At 40.6% G+C, this 14201-nt stretch overlaps 1 protein-coding gene across 3 annotated transcripts in view; it reads right to left on the bottom strand.

Moving 5' to 3' along the window:
- Nucleotides 1–14201, bottom strand: part of PELI1 (pellino E3 ubiquitin protein ligase 1) — a 55679-nt gene that overhangs the window by 26051 nt on the left and 15427 nt on the right. The window contains exon 2 of one of the 3 annotated variants that reach the window (XM_084623389.1): nt 11348–11411. The exons of 1 other annotated variant lie outside the window; for it this stretch is intronic. The gene's annotated coding sequence lies outside the window, so the exon portion shown is untranslated. Of the gene's footprint in view, nt 1–8537; nt 8603–11347; nt 11412–14201 lie in introns of those variants that run through there. One more of the 3 variants, XM_084623388.1, reaches the window with a different exon arrangement.

Here is a 14201-nt window from a genome sequence, read left to right as displayed (position 1 = left end):
GGACCACAGCATAAAGAACAAAACATTTTTGTCTGATGAACAACGCAAACATTTTAGCAGATGTTAATTACATACTTGTTTAAAAAAATTTCTGCACCTTCCTCTTCAAAGGATGGTTAAGCACACTGGGTCAGATTCCACTCACAGTCATATCAGCATTACTCTGCATTTACACGGAGATCAGAATCTGATCAACTATGTTAACACTATACTCAAGGGGGAAAAAAGTTACATAATAGTCCCTGCAATATTTTTAAAAAAAATCAGCATATTTTTCTGTTATGAAAAGTAACAGCTGATCCTCCTCTGAGGAAACCAGGATGTCCTCCCACAGAGAAGTGATGTAATTCAGAGACACTGTGTGGGAAGCTGAGAACATTACCTTTTAGCACAGGATGGCTATTTTAAAGCTGCAACTTTGATATTGCCATATAACCTCATTAATTAGGAGAAGTCTTTGCCACTTGCAAGGTGGTATGTTCACATGCAGTTTACCCCTCCCTTCCCATGCCCATTAAATAAGACCATGTCTACAGTACCACTTTTGTTGGTATAACTTTTTTCACACCTCTGAGTGACACAAACAGCCCCCTAAGCAACATAAGTTACACTGACAGAAGCACCAGTGTGGACAAAGCTGTGCCACTATAAGCTTGCTAGTGTAGACGTGGCCTAAGTCTCAAGATAAAAGAATGACATAAACCACGTAACCTTTGCACAAAGCCCACAAGTTGGCTATGGAGCTTTTTCTGCAACCAAATACTACAAACCTTATTCAGTTGAACTACTCACAAGAGTAAAAATTACTCATGAATGACTTGTGAAGGTAAAGAGCATGGGACCAGGTTCTCAACTCGCAGCTTTCTGAATCAGCCCTTGGTTGCAGTTGTAATGTAGTCTAGTTCATCCAATTTCAAAAAAATTGGAAGATCTCTCCTTTGCACCAGTTACTCAGACTTACAACTATGAAAGTGCTACATAAATATATGATTCCATGTAAAGGTTTTAAATAAAAAAAACCAACAAGCAGTAAATGACAACATATCAGGTGGCATGCTTGTAAAGACATTAACATATCCTTACCCTAGGCAGAAAGCTATCAGCTAAAAAGTAGAGCTTTTCCATTTAACACTGACAGTTAGGGACTGGTTCTTCAAGAGGCAGAGACCAGGAAGAGCTGCATACTACGCAGGATAGTGCCCTTTATAGCCTTCATTGAGTCTTCCGTGTTGAGGCAAGAGAAAAGCACCCTAGAAACTAAAGTATATCACCTGAAAAAATTCTTCAGTTTTTATGTCATTGATCGAAGCCTCTCTTCTAGTACACAAGAGTTTTGGCCATGTTTATTAAAACACTTGCCAAAAATACAGATTTATACGTTTTTATTTTTTAAAGACCATTTATCAAATCATTTGCATACAGGATGGAGATTTCCCGTGTTTTTGTGATTGAGCACATTGGGGGATCTACCATATAATGCACCTTTAGCTAAAACAGATGGAAAAAGACAGACCCTGCCCCACTACAAAACCACCTCTGAAAGTTTGTTCTGGAGATTTGGACCAGAAAGCTTTGATTCTTGACAAGCTTTCTGACTATTAATTAATAACATGGCAACATATAAGATTTTTTAGACAACAGATGTTCTAATACCAATAAGGCATATTCATAGCACCTTTAATATTAAACTGTTGGTTAGACCAATGCACAGGATAAAGAAGCTAAATATTCAGACTTTGGTAAGAGACTGCTGTTTATAGTCATTTGTTTTGACAACACCAAATGCTTCAATCATGTCTCATTCCTAAATTGTAGATCAAGATGCCCCAAAATCATCTTAAACTATTTTCAAAGGACAAGACATGCAGTGTATAATGTACACTTTGAAAGCCTCTCCTTATTTTGGGAGGGAGAGGAGCCAAAAAACACCACACTGCCTATTATCTCAGATTCCCTCATCAATTTGAGCAAAAAACATTAGATAAAATGCTTTGAATTATTCTACAGCTACTTTTACAGAAGGAAACTCACTTATTCGTTAATCTTGTTTACAAAAAATAAAAAAATGCCTACTAAATCCAACAAGACAGAGAAACAGGATATTAAAACAAAAGGCACTACTACATCCAGGCACTTACCAGTACCTCTATTCTTCCTGTATTTCCACACGCTATACAAAGGGGAGCAAGGGGGTGAAAAAAGCCAGACTTTTTAAAATAAAGATGAAATCCACAGAGTTCAAGAGTATCCTTCAAACCGCAGCAACTCACAGGCTCTGACTGCCTCTGCTGTGTGTTCATTTACTTAAGCACTTGGTAATGCATGCAGACTGAACCGGGGGCTGGCTCAGAAGAATTACGCAATCTAGGAAAACACTCCACTGCCGACACACCATTGGCTGAAATCAGAGCTCACATCCCACTTAACCCTCTTCACATTAATTGGTGGCCCCAAAAGGAAGAAAAGGAAGTAGAAGGTGTAGAATACAGTTTTTAAACACAAGCCTGATCCCTAGCAATTCTTCTGGATTGGCATCTCAGAGACTGTTCTATTTCTGGTCAGTCTTACTTACATAACTGTATTGATACAGACTATACGGTTTGATCTTGTTTTTTAAATTAGCACTTAACCAAACTAGCTTTCCTCACCTCCCACATCAAAAACAATTCCCTAATATAGTACTTACTAAGATAGCAACAATAGAAACTCCTTAGGGTACACCTACACCAGAATCACTGCAGTTGTGACACTATGGTTCAGATGCTACAGGAGTTAGGCGATAGCTAGGCCGTCGGAAGAAATCTTTTGTCTATCTAGCAGTGTCTACTCTGGGCTTAGGCAGTCTTAATTACATCACACAGGGCCTGAAACTTTTCATAGCCCTCAGCAGTGTAGTTAAATTGACCTAATTTTGCAGTGCAGACGAGCCCTTAGGCATTGCCAATCCTATTTTAAACCAGATACATTTGGATCTTTACCTGCTCTAAACACATCTACAGATGCCACTTGTGTCTATCCACTTTCAGACATCAGACACTGCCGGCCAGCTGCTTCTTACGGGCTCACTCATAGCACACACATGGGGCCAGGTTCTGATCTCTTCTCTGGGGTTTGTCTACACCACCCAGCTTTTACCTAAAAGTCAGTATGTGTAAAAGCTCTTTGTCAGCACTTTTGCCAACAAAATACTTCCAGCCCCGCGAGCGGCGTTAGCTTTGTCGGCAGGAGCGCTCACACTGCCACTTCTGTCAGCAAAACTTTGGTCTTTCACCGGGGGGGGGGGGGGGGGGGGTAGGGTGTACCCGTGAAAGACAAAAAAGTTTTGTCGACAACTTCGCAGTGCAGACATACACTTACTCTAGTAAATCTGAAGCAAATCCTGTTGAATCAATGGACTTGATTCCTTACTGTCTTACATCTCAAGTGATTATTAACATTTGAGCAAAGTGAGTGCAAAGTGGGTGTAAGACATTGGTAGCCTCTACCATTCAATGCTCACTTGGCTGTCTCTTTGCCCACGTGTAAATGACTAGACAGGGTGCAAAGTTGCGGCGAGATTCAGACCCAATCAGTTAGACCAGATTTGCACCACAGTAAGAGTTCAGCCTTTGGCCCAACATCTCTTATCTGTTTAGGGCAACAGTCCAACTTTCTTCCCTGGTCAAATAAATATAATCTTTCACTGATGGTTATAGATCAGTCTACCTCTGGCATGAGGAGACATGGGGGAAAAATCCAATCCCATTTTCAACTGGTCTCACAGGTTCATGATTATCCTCAAAAGTTTTATACAATGTTTTTGTGGGATTTATTTAAAAAACCAAAATAGCATCAGGACTGCCTCTCGTGTGGATGCTGCTATATGGTATAAAGCTACCTTATAATGGCACAGCTTAAACACACTTTTATATTGATGTAATTTCATGTACATTAAGGAGTTGTACAGCTTTAACAGTACCAGTTTCAAACAGATATAGTTAAAGCAGTACAAAATCTGTGTGTAGACCAGCCCTTTGATTAATCTGGCACTCGTGAAAGCAAGGCTATTTGCAGCACTAGTTGGAGTGCAATTCTCTTGTGCAACTCCACTCCCCACAGATACCACCAGCCCTCACTTTTCACACTCCTGTCCTGTTTATATTTCCCTGAGCAGAGATGCTACCAAGGGGGCCAGAATCTGTGAATTGTTTGCGATGTGGACAATGGAGAATCTCCCCACAAGATCTCACTGCCATTTCTGTGTAGTGGACCCTAACTGCAGAGAAAGGGTCTTGCCCGGACACTGAATAACTCTCCCAGATATATACCCTTGCGGTTCTGACTCCATTGCTTTGCTGCTGGCTCAGGTGGGTTTTTTTACATTTGCTTTTGTGAGTGGTGTGACCAATTCAGAAGAGGGGCTTTCATTTTATAAGTAACAAGTTTCTAGCCATCAAGGTTGTAAGAAAACCTTGAATATCTGAACCAAGGGCAAACTAATAAGTGGTTATCTCCCCTTGTGGGGCAGACAGCAGGAAAACAATGGCTCCAAGAGGTATGAACTCTCAATGAGATTAACAGTGGGATAAGGAGAGAGATTAACTCTAAAACCCAATGATAAACTATTTCACTGCTTTTGACAATGTTAGCAGATGGATGGACAAGGAATGGAACAAAGCCCAGAAGTTGGGAGTTGCTGCAGAGAAGGAAACGCAGAAGGAAGGCGGGGGGGGGGGGGAGAAGAAGACCACATGGTGAGGAATGAGAACAGAGAAGGAAATGAAAGAAAGGGCAGAATTTGCACTGGTCCTGAAGGAGAACATCTTTACATTGAGTGATACTGAGTGTGACAATAAGGTACAGAAAGAAATAACCACAAGGACTAAAGTTTAGGATGGGATTTTCTACAGCTCTGTGCACTTACCCTGTCTGCACTGAAGCCAATGGTAAAACTCCCATTGAAGCCAATGATTGTAGTCTTGCAGAGTTTAGGCCAACACTTAGAACTTCTGAAAGTCCCACCTTTAATTGCTATATAAAAGTCCTGCTCCACTCTTGCTCTTTGTGCACTCCTCCCAGTGACACCAGTGGAAATGCCTCTGGAGATCAAAGCTGGTGTTTCATCTTAAGTTATACCCCACCCACAGACCATAGCTAAAAATGGAGTATGGCCCTCTCCACAGAATGCATTTGATACTTCTGTCTTAGAAACATCCATGGCTGTTTTGGCACCCTAAAAGAGCGGACATGGTCTGACTGCTCCTGGGGTAGACACCCTGGAGATACCCCTTACCAAAAAACTACAGTGTGAGAGAAAGTATATTTCCAGTAGGAGCCAGATACCCCCACCACTCTGTCTCCAATTTTAGTTACTAATGTATGATCAGTTCACTACATGAGTTACTCCCCAATGACATACGCTCCTCCAATTCACTCTCCTTTTGTGAGATGGCCTCAACAAACATCTCCCCCCAGTATGTAAACCAACGAACTGTTCTCCTCAATCCCACCTTCGGCAACAGCCAACATTTCTCCATTAACCTTCCACGTACAATCCAAAACACCATCCATCCTTTCTGGACAGACTATCGGCATACTCATTCACCCTCCACATGCAAGTGGAGGATCCATTTATCCATATACACTCCAGATATCTGCCATGATCTTGACTGCACGTTGCAGGCCACAGAGTGCTCAGTTCTCTACAAAAGGCAAATACATTTCTATTGCTACTAGCTATCCATATGTAGGTTACAGAGATGGGTCACAGCATGGAGCGGCCTGAATGCAGAGCTAAAATTGTTGTCCAAGTTTCTTCTAATATTTAGATTTTTAATATTCTACCATTCATATATTTTCTAAGGTTGTTCTAACACATAGAAGTATGCCTTAAGCAATGCCTCCAGAGAGCAATAAAAATGGACTGCTTAACAGAGGTGGCCTTCTGATAATCAAAGTATGTGTCTCTCAAGGCAAGAGATTACTTAACAAGGATGGTCTTTAGTACAGCATCCTCTGTCTCTATGTAATGCACAATTATTTAACTAGCGAAGACTAAATTCTCTTGCATATTGAAGTTACCAAGTTAACAGACCACCATTCCATGGCAACCAATTGACTCCAACAGATTACAAACAGCACCTGCCTATGTTTTAAATCAGTGGTTCTCAAACTGTCCCCCCCCCCCCCCCCCACAGACCACCTGAAAATTGCTGAGGGTCTTGGCGCACCACTTAATGCTCTTTCCAAATGTTGTTTGTACCATTAGCTAACTATCGTAAAGTGCTTTGGATAAAAGTGCTATATAACAAACTTTTTTTGGTTCTACAAATAAAAGCACACAATTCACATTTTAATATCAGTAGTCTTACCTTTCTAATGTGATGGATGTGCGCTCTCCCCCCGGCTGGGGCTGGGAAGAAGTGGGGTCTCTCCCTCTATCCCCCATCACAGCAGCCCCCGAGCTGGGGCTGGGACAGAGGAGGGGTCTCTCCCTGGTAGCCGAAGCCCTGGAGCCGGGGAAAGTTGTCTCTTTTCTCTGGCCACCCTGCACATCCCAAATTCCCCCCACCCCCCTCTTCGCCCTGCACTGCCCCCTCCCACCTACCCCTTATTCCCCCCAAGACCCCCACCTCACCTTACATGTGCGTCTTCTCCAGGATCCAGGCATCTAATTAGTGGAGCCATGCCTGCGCAGCTCCACTAATTAGGTGGGTGGCTCTTTATTCTTTTGTGTGCGGCCACCCAGGCGTGCACCTTAGAGGGAACTATCCGCAGACCCCCTGAATGAAGCTCATGGACCACTGTTGGTCCATGGACCACTGTTTGAGAACCTCGGTTTTAAATGTTTCCCTCAATTATTTACCTTCTCCCTTTCTATTAAGGGTTAGAGAAGAACTATTGTGCCTCTGATTCTTTACTCTCATCTGTCCTTTACCTCTACTGCCTTATGGGCAGCTCACTTATGTACCACATGTATAGAAAAATGACATTACTTTCTACCCTTCTAATCTGATTTGGATAAGAGGTTTGCTGCATATAGAAATATACAGACTACTGAATTCTAGAAGATGTGGCAACCACTTGTTCACCTATACACAATGTCTAGCCATATCCAAACTTAAGAAAAAATACAAAGAAATCACCAAACAGTAGCAAGAAAATCTTAATGGCGGATTCTAATCCCTAAATTATACACACCTGGGACAAAAATCCAGTCTTGTTTTCAGATGCAAACTGAGATTCAGTAATGTAGAGTTGGTTCCCACTCCCCTAATGCTTTAGTGCAGCAAAGCTTAAACAATTCAAATTTTTGAATATTTTTAAGTGTTTCTGCAGTAACAGCCACTTAGAATGAAAAATGAGCACAAAAAACACTGCTTGCATAGGGTGCAAATCTTCGAGCATCAAACAGCTATGGGAACTGAATCCAGTTCTGAAAACTGACTGAGAATGCTTTTTTTTAAAACCAGTTACATACAACTTTTCGTGGACTTTTACAACTGAATTTAGGGTTTCAAGTGGGAATTGACAATCCATGTTTTTCCTTAAACTGTAAACTTTTACTCAGGGATACCAAGTGAAGATACCAGCTTCTCAAATGACACACACAGAGCCCCAATTATGCCAGGCCACATCCCAGCTAGGATCTCGTGCATCCAACAAGGTCTCCCTGCGCAATTCATCCTCCTGGCCACCAGCAGTGAAATGATACTTGCCAAGTAGACAGCTGATTCTCTTGCTGCTCCCCATGTTCACTTGCGGCCAGAATCCAAGAGGCAGCAACCAAGTGAGGAGACAGCACTGTCCCCACTCAGGAGCCCCTTCACACATATGCAGATCAGACACCAGTCCTTCTCCATCTCTAATTACAGTCAATGTTAGAAAAATATTTTCATGTTTACTTTCCACATGCAATTCAAGCCACCAAACCACTAAAGCACAAACCTAGACTTATCCCAGAAGTGTATGGGACAGTTGATAAAAACACTCAACATTCCATGGCCAGATACTCCAGGTGCCCCACCGACCATCCATGGAGACCAGGCCCCTGATTTTGGGAAGGCCTGTCCAGATGCTTTCCTGTTTTCAAAGGTTTGTTTACCCTTTACTCACTGAAGAGTACATTTCATTTACAGTAGAATAATGCAATCATCAAAAGTGAGTATTTTTTGTTCCAACAAAATGGCATGTTTGTTTTTAAAAATCATGTTCTCAAAATCCACTAGTCTCATTGCTGTGCCTTCACTTGTCTTCATGGATGTGTGGGTGGAGAGAGCAAGTCAGAAAATGCTTAGTACAGAATGTTAAGATAGAGGGACATTGTAGGCAACAGTACACTCTGATGTTCAGGTACACTGTATTAGAGCACTCTTTTCCTAATAGCCTATATGAGGGCCAAATTCTGCTCCCATTACCAATGTAAATATAAAGTATTACACTGCATAAATCCAAAGTGAGAACAGAATTTGGCCCTTAGCATTTTCAAACAGCCATTTAACATACATTATTTTCAAACAGAAAAATCCTGAAGTCCCTACTCAGTCCATTGAACTCACTGGGAATTTTGCCTTAGTGAAGATTCCAGGATTCGGCCTAGATGCCAGTAAATTTTAAGAACTCTGAGCTTGAATGCAGTCCTTTTCATGAGAATAGCTGATCATGTTGCAAATGTAGTCCCAGTGAAGAACCTAATGTAAACAGGTTTGTCCAGTGCTGCTTCCACCTCATCTTGGCCCTCAGAATAAAAAAGGTGTTGCACTGATCAAATATCTTTTTCAAACATCTGATACATAACACTTCACACCACCCTAGGTTACAAATTATGTTACCCATAGAAAGTTTTCTGGTGTGGCCATAGTGAATAGTTAAACTTAGAAGGATTTGATTTTCAATGTCAATTTCACCATGCACACAAACTGAAAATATTTCCATCTATAATAATAATCAATATACACAGACAGAAAAATACTGCTTGAGAACTGAGTTTGATTTAAGGATATTTACTTAGTATAGTTAGACATGTGACGTCGACAATTTGTATTAACGGTTATAAAGCTTTAACTTTTTGAATCCTAGTGTCTACTGTCTTTAAATAATTGTAGTCTGACACCCCGCCCACCACCAGAATTTTGCACAACTGTGAAAGTTTCCAGAGATAAAAATAGGAAAAAATCCTTAATAAAAATCTATATCATCCATCAAAATTATAAAAAATAAAAATCAAATTCATATCTTATTCTGCTAAGCCTAAGGATAGTTCACTAGGCTATTGGTCCACTGAAACATGTTTTAAGTCACAAGGTGGCTAAGTTTGACAGCCCTGATGGATATCCACTTGTACCAAAATTACCTCAAAGTGTTAACTCAAGTGAGGCCAAGGCATATTACAGGTTAGGACTGCAGTTTATCAGCAGAGATGTGCGGTGAAGTTTGTGGAGCACCTGCCAACACTGCAACTGGCCCAGTGATGTTAAAATATTGGTAGTACAAAGGATTGCTGCAACAAATTCCCTCTTTGCTGGTGACAGAACTCCATGTCCATGGGAAGCTTTTGCTTGGGGGTGGGGGTTGCCAATGACTTGGAAATCTATACACTCCCCTCACACATTTAAAGAAAAAAATGCTCTCATAACCAGAAGCAGGCAACACCACTAAGCAAATATTAAGGTGATTTGACGGACATGATTACACTATGCTTCTGAAAACTGCATAGAGTATAAATTGATAGAACAGCACGGTTTCCAAGTTGTATACCTGGAAGGGCTGGGGAGTAGATCTTGTAGGATGGTTTGGGGGGAGGTTTCTCCTCCTAGGAATTAATTTTTTTTTTAAGTCAGCCATTTATTGCAATCTGACCCACTCCAAGGGCAAGAAACAGGCTCTTGAGGAATAAATTTTGATAAACCACCTCTGTCAGGGATAATTTAGCATCGCTGCTGGTTGAATGATACGTAAATTGAAATTAAAATGTTTCTAAACACTAACAGCTGCTCACTTTGAACACATTTGTATCTTTATTCACTATTCACAAACATTTGTGTAAAACTGTTTGCAAAATGCCTGCTCTTATCAAAACTGATATTCACTCAAAAATGTAACAGCCATACTAGCTCAGATCAATGACCCATCTAGCCCAGTATCTGGTCTTCTGACAGTGGCCAATGCTAGGTGCTTCAGAGGGAATTAATAGAAAAGGACAACACTGAGTGATCCATCCCATCATCCACTCCCATCTTCTGCCACTCAGAGCTACGGACAACCAGAGCATGGGGCTGAATCTCTGACCATCTTGGCTAATAGCTGTTGATGAACCTATCCTCCATGAACATATCTAATAATTATTTGTAAGTTACACTTGCATGATAAAGAGATTGCACTACAGTACTTGTATGAGGTGAACTGAAAAAATACAATTGCTTTTATCATTCTTATGGAGCAAATATCTAATCAAAAATATAAAGTGAGCACTGTACACTTAGTATTCTGTGTTGTAACTGAAATCAATATATTTGAAAATGTAGAAAAACATTCAAAAATATTTAATTTCAATCGACTATTGTTTAACAGTGCAATTATGATTCATTTTTTAGTTAATCGTGAATTAACTGCGATTAATCAAACAGCCCTAAGTTTTTTTGTTTTTGTTTTTTAAATGAGTGCAGTACAGCACATTTAAATATGGCATGGGGAAAAGAAAGAAGGGTAAAAACCATTCCTACTGAGACCTAACCTACACACAGTGTTTGCACTGGTAAAAACATTCTGGTTAGGATGCAATTTTTCTCTCTTAAATGGTATAGTTATAGTGGTATAACTGTATTGTTGATGTAGTTAACCTGACACAAAGGTCCCTTATACTGGTGTAGTTTATTCCCCTTCCTGTATGGGGAATAAACCTTACTGATAAGCACATATTCTGCTTTACCTACACCAGTAACCTTGTGGGTAGACAAAGGCTTTGTTGCCAACAATTTGACTATAATGGCAGACATTTTCAGGTTTTCAAATCCTTCCACCTCCCCTCCTCACAAAAATGGTTGGGGGGTGGGAGGGGAAATGTTCCAAGTACTGTAACTCAATTAGAGCATGATATATATTGCCCTGTACTTCGCTGAACAAAGCGGCAACAACTAGAGCAATTTCCAGACATACCACTGACTCAGAAAACTTACTCTGGAGAATGGTTTAAAAACAGTGGCTCTCAAAGCTGTCTTCTATGGAAGAATAGCAGCCCACTGAGCTGCTTCTGTTACAATGGAAAAGGAATGGTCAGGTCCTCAAACAGGGTGCTTCCTGATAGTTGGAGCCCAGTCCAGGATCCCCTTTTTCCCCAAAAGGCTTTTAAAATCAAAACAACTCACAGCACCTCTCTGGCTGATCCTGTCTTTGTTGCTTTTCTTCTGCGTACATTTCAATGTAAAGACGACAAACTGCAGAGGCAGAAAATAAACAGGAGCAGAACTAAACCGTTGAGTGATCCAGAGAGAATAGAGCAGTGGGGACTGCAGGTTACCAGGGGAAATGCAGTACTGTAAACATATTCACATTAGAACAAGTTTATCTTCCTTCTGTCCAGCCTTCAGACCATCTAAACATTACTTTTTGTTTATAAACAGGTTTTGTAGTGGCCACAAGAAAGGTGTGAGATCAGTATAGGACTGGGTAGGGAGACAGTCCACAAAGGACCTATGTTTAAGGAAGTGATCCACAGTGTGGAAAAAATTATAGAACAGGGTTGTCACCTTGGGTATGAAATAAGTCATTAATCATGTCTCATTTAATTCCCAGTATGAGATTTGGTGCTAGCAGTAACCCTTGGGGCCAAATTTGGTCTTAGTTACACTGGTGCAAATTGGGGTAACTAGACTGAAGTTAATGGCATTCCATGGTTGTAAATCTGAAGTAAATGAGGGCTTTTTTTATTTTGCTCACATCTTCTCCAAGACGACTTAGGCACCAGAGGGCTATGTATTTTGCAACAACATTTCAAGGCATAAGCTTCAAGACAGTTGTGCAGCAAGTGTCAATTAAGGAGCAATTTAATTATTTGCTGAGACTAAAAATTAAAAAAAAAATTTACAAATTTAAAAACCATCCATGTTATGCGTTAAGTACCTGCACATCCTCCTCCTGCCCCAAAGCTAATAGGGAAAAACTCCAACATTGATAAAGAGTATTATTAGAGCTGATGGTTTTCAGAATTCATCTGCACCACCGTTATGGGCCCTATCAGCTCTAGTCCACCGATACTTAAAATAAACCACTATCAACAAAAAAAAGGTTTCCAAAATTGTGTCCCAAAACAGATTTTCAATCCTAGAAGAGATCAAATACAATAGGCATGATTCTTCTCTCACTTTCATTAATATTAATCAGGTGTAAAAACTAGTTCAAAAGAAGAGAATTCAGCATTATCATGATATCACTTTCCATTAACTTTAAATAATGCACTAAAAGGATTACCTGCCTAACCTAACCTCCAACCCATTGATTTCCATGTTTCTCCTAGGGTAGCTGATGAGCCTTAGGCTGATAACACTAATACTAGGAAAAGCAGAGAAAGGGTGCAATATGCAACAAAGAGACTTAGAAGTTACACATGATACTTGCTTTGTTCGTCCCATAGTTTACTTGTTTGATTAATTTAGGTCAACTATGATTAAACATTAAAAATTAATTGAATGATTATCTAGTGAGGCATAAGAGTAGGGAATGGAACATAAATTGGGAAAAGTGAGGTTTGTAGGAGTGTCTTAACGGGGAGAGTCACATTAAAAATAACAGGTGACAGCATGCAGTGAGTCCTTACTAGACAACTCATTTATTTCAACAGGAACTTGAGGTTAAAAAAAACAGTTGGTGTATCTCTGATCTCATGTCATTGCACGTATCTGTATCCTGCATAGTAAGTAAAAGAGGGTGAACTTAGAGTTCCAGCCATAACTAAGTTTCTTGGACTTTGAAGGATAGTGTCTTAAGTTTTTGCATTTATAACTAAGAGCCTGATTCTAATACCCTTCTTCACCCTGAGCAATGGGACTACTCGTTGAGTACGATCCTACTCATGAGTAAGGATAGCAGAATCTGGCCCACAGTATTTAACCTGATCACTGTGGACCAAATTCTGATTTCAATTACACTGATGTAAAGACAGAGAAACGTAGGGCAGAATCTGGCTCTGTCCTATTACTTGTACATTACCAAAAACATGGTAGGTGCTTTACATGCTGATCCTTCTCCAAGGAGTTTAATTTGTGCAAGAGCAAAGAATGATGGAAAGAAGGTAAAGGGCCAGGGAAAGCAAAGGAGGGGGTTACAATAAAAGGATCACACGGATTAAAGTTGTTGTGTTCCTGCCATGATGGTTCCACTAGGGTAATTTTTAACTCTCATCTGCACGTCTCTTGTTGCTTCCTTCTTTGACCGACATGGGTTATGGTTTGTGGGCTTCAAAAAGAAGTGATTCTTTAGGAGTGATTTGAATAATGAAAAAAGGGAATCTGGTAGACTGGAGCCAAGTTCAATGTGTAGGGTGGCAAAATCACCATGTAACCTCAACTTCCCCAGTGGAATTAAGGCCGCAGATCAGCCCTATGACCTATTGTGATTTTAGTTCCCTTTTGGGAGGCTCTCAGATACCATAGCAAGTGGAACAGTTATAAGCAAACAGATTGGACAGAGGGGATGCGAAGGCTGGCATCACTGGCAGAGCAAGGAGGTCAGAGGGATATGGGAAGAAATGAAACCAGAGATCCAGACAGGGGCAGAGATGCACAGGGCCTTGAAGGCAAGGGCAAGAAGTTTGAACCAAATACGATTGGCAAAGGGGATCCACTGTATAGTCAACCAGTGTAGGAGATTTACGTGGCAGTCCATCATCAAAGCACAAAGGAGAGCAGCAGAGGGTTGTCAGTCCTATTCAGCATAATATGCCTCCCCTTTTCATCTTTTGGGTATATCAGCATGGGTGGGGGGGGGGGTCTTCCACTTGCAGGTACACTGTATGCTTTATAGAACCTGCTGTATTATACTAGCTTTTTAAGTTTAAAGGAATAAACTTTAATGATACTTCCCCTGGCTTCTCCATTTAGTTTTCCCACACACCCTCCTTTCATACAGGACTATAATATTTGCCCAGCATTAAGTATGGTTAAAGACCACAAGTAATAAGGCAATACAAATACATGTAGATCTAACACTTATACTGGTATACAAATGAT

Source organism: Lepidochelys olivacea (genome assembly GCF_965140295.1).
Source record: "Lepidochelys olivacea isolate rLepOli2 genome assembly, chromosome: 3".
Taxonomy (NCBI): domain Eukaryota; kingdom Metazoa; phylum Chordata; order Testudines; family Cheloniidae; genus Lepidochelys; species Lepidochelys olivacea.
The sequence above is the reverse complement of the archived record's forward strand: the minus strand, read 5'-3'. Positions and strand labels throughout refer to the sequence as shown.